The sequence below is a fragment of the Aedes aegypti genome, chromosome 3 (genome assembly GCF_002204515.2).
Source record: "Aedes aegypti strain LVP_AGWG chromosome 3, AaegL5.0 Primary Assembly, whole genome shotgun sequence".
Taxonomy (NCBI): Eukaryota; Metazoa; Arthropoda; class Insecta; order Diptera; family Culicidae; genus Aedes; species Aedes aegypti.
Genome location: NC_035109.1, coordinates 7,972 through 9,953, shown reverse-complemented (window position 1 = coordinate 9,953; position 1,982 = coordinate 7,972). Strand labels below are relative to the sequence as shown.

Here is a 1,982-nt window from a genome sequence, read left to right as displayed (position 1 = left end):
TGCTCACGAATATCATTTTAGATTGTAGATCGGTCAACGAGAATGATCGTTGCTGTTGGACTTATTGGATTTGAAAGCAAACATAACTGGACTAGTGTACCCGAATGAAGCGACTTGGACAGGGAGTTTGGGACTGCCTCCTTCCTTTTTTGCTAACATTTCTTGGATTTCGGGCGGGAGTCGTGCAAGTTTTTTTTTTTTTTTTTTTTTAAAACTTTATTGAGTGTATTTTAACGCACGAGGGCTAGTTCTACACTTTCGTCAAGTTGGAGGGCCAGATGGGCTTCCTCCTTATTAAAGTGGTCCAGAGGGGCACCACTTTTCGCGCCCAACCATGGGGTCGCGCCATTGCTGCCTTACAAAATTTATTTATTAGTTGATAAACAGAATTAAAATAACGAGAAAAACATAATTATGTTAGACTAAAAGTATTTGATTCTACGGCATTTTACCAATTGGTTCATTGCATTTGTTAAGCTAGTTTTCTTTTAAACGTGTTTGAAAAAATTAGTTGGTAACGCAGCTGCTGAGTGGTGTGTTTTTACCATGCCTTGAAAATTTTCATATCGGCCGCGTGAGGGTTAGCTGTCAACCATTAGTGTCTACCTTTCACCTTGATCTGCTTGACGTTTGTGGTGACGTATATCCTCCCATAGACGTCAGATTTTTTCACGCTGCCAGTGGGAGAAAAACCTTCGACGGACCGTCCGCGCGGCCAGCAGGAAAAAGTCAACTGTGCAGGCGGAGAGGCCCCTCCCTGCTCGATGGTAAGTTTTCCAGTGCCATTCAGGAACCTTGCCAGTTCTGCCACTGTGCAGAGGACCGGTCGTTCCGGGAGACTCCTGAAAACGATGGTGAAACAGTGGCCGGTTTCCAGCTCCCACCCCTGGTACCCTGGAGACGAGTCCGCCACGAGGGGGAAAAAGGGCCAAAACGCCCCGTTTGGGGTTTCTTTCGTAAAAATTGAAATTCCCACTCCGGGCACCCGGAAGGCATCCGCCACGTAGGGGAGAAGTGGGCAAAATGCCCCGGAAAAATGTGTTTGAACTATTTGTTGGAAAATTATAGCTTTTGTCCTCTTTTTTCTTTCCAGGTCAATTCCGGTCGGCGAGAATCCAGTGGGGTCGGTGAACCTGGAGCAGCCGATGGGCGACCACCGTCCTCAAGCGACGAATCATCCAGTGGATAGCGAAGCAGGACAGACACTCCGACACGAGTCCATCGGCGAGGAGAAAGGAGACCCGGCGCGGTACCCCGTTCTGGTCACCAAGAAGGAGGACAACTTTGGAGTTTGCGGCCTATTCAGTTCTCCAAGCTTCCCGAGATTCTGCAGACACTCCCTAATTACCTCTCGCAGCGTGGGATCCAGCAGCATCTCTCCGATGATCCTGCCGACCGTTCCCCTAGCGGTCTGGAGCGGGTAATATAGGTCGAGCAGAGTGCCGGATGCCATCGGTGGAGCAGCTTTATCAACCGAGAGTGGGGGGAGTGGCTCCCAGGGCCGTATCACCCTCGGAGCGGGAGGTTGCCAAGCCCTGTTGAACAGTAGGGGCTGGAACGGCAACCCAGGTGAGTAGCGCATACGTTAACTTCATCAGAAACTTGGTAAATATCTTCTCTTTTTAGGCGAACTGTCAGCGTGGGATTTCGTGGGTGGGATTTTGTTGTTTGTTTTGGGTGGGTGGGCTTTGCTGTTTTTCTTGTGCAGTCATGTAGTGGGGCTCCTCCTTTAGCTGCAGCAGATTTGGGATTTATCTCCGAATTTTGGCTCGGAGTGCCCCCGCTTCATTTGGTTTTGAGAGTGGAATGGGACTTACCTCCCGTGTCACACTGACTGGGAGGGCCCATGCCTGTTCCGAATGTTTTTGAGTTTCGCGCCGTTACTAGTTTCCGATTTGCTGGTGCTTTTGGGTGGTTTTGCCGAGTGCGGCTGTGAGATTATCCCAGATTCGTACGCCCTCAGATAGCTGTTGTGTTGGTGA

General features: G+C 49.7%; 1 long non-coding RNA gene across 1 annotated transcript; it reads left to right on the top strand.

The window, feature by feature from the left end:
- Positions 1–291: 291 nt before the first annotated feature.
- Positions 292–1,650, top strand: LOC110678785. Its single transcript, XR_002501938.1, has 2 exons — positions 292–767; positions 1,094–1,650. It is a non-coding gene; the product is annotated as an uncharacterized LOC110678785 (long non-coding RNA).
- The last annotated feature ends 332 nt before the right edge of the window (positions 1,651–1,982 follow it).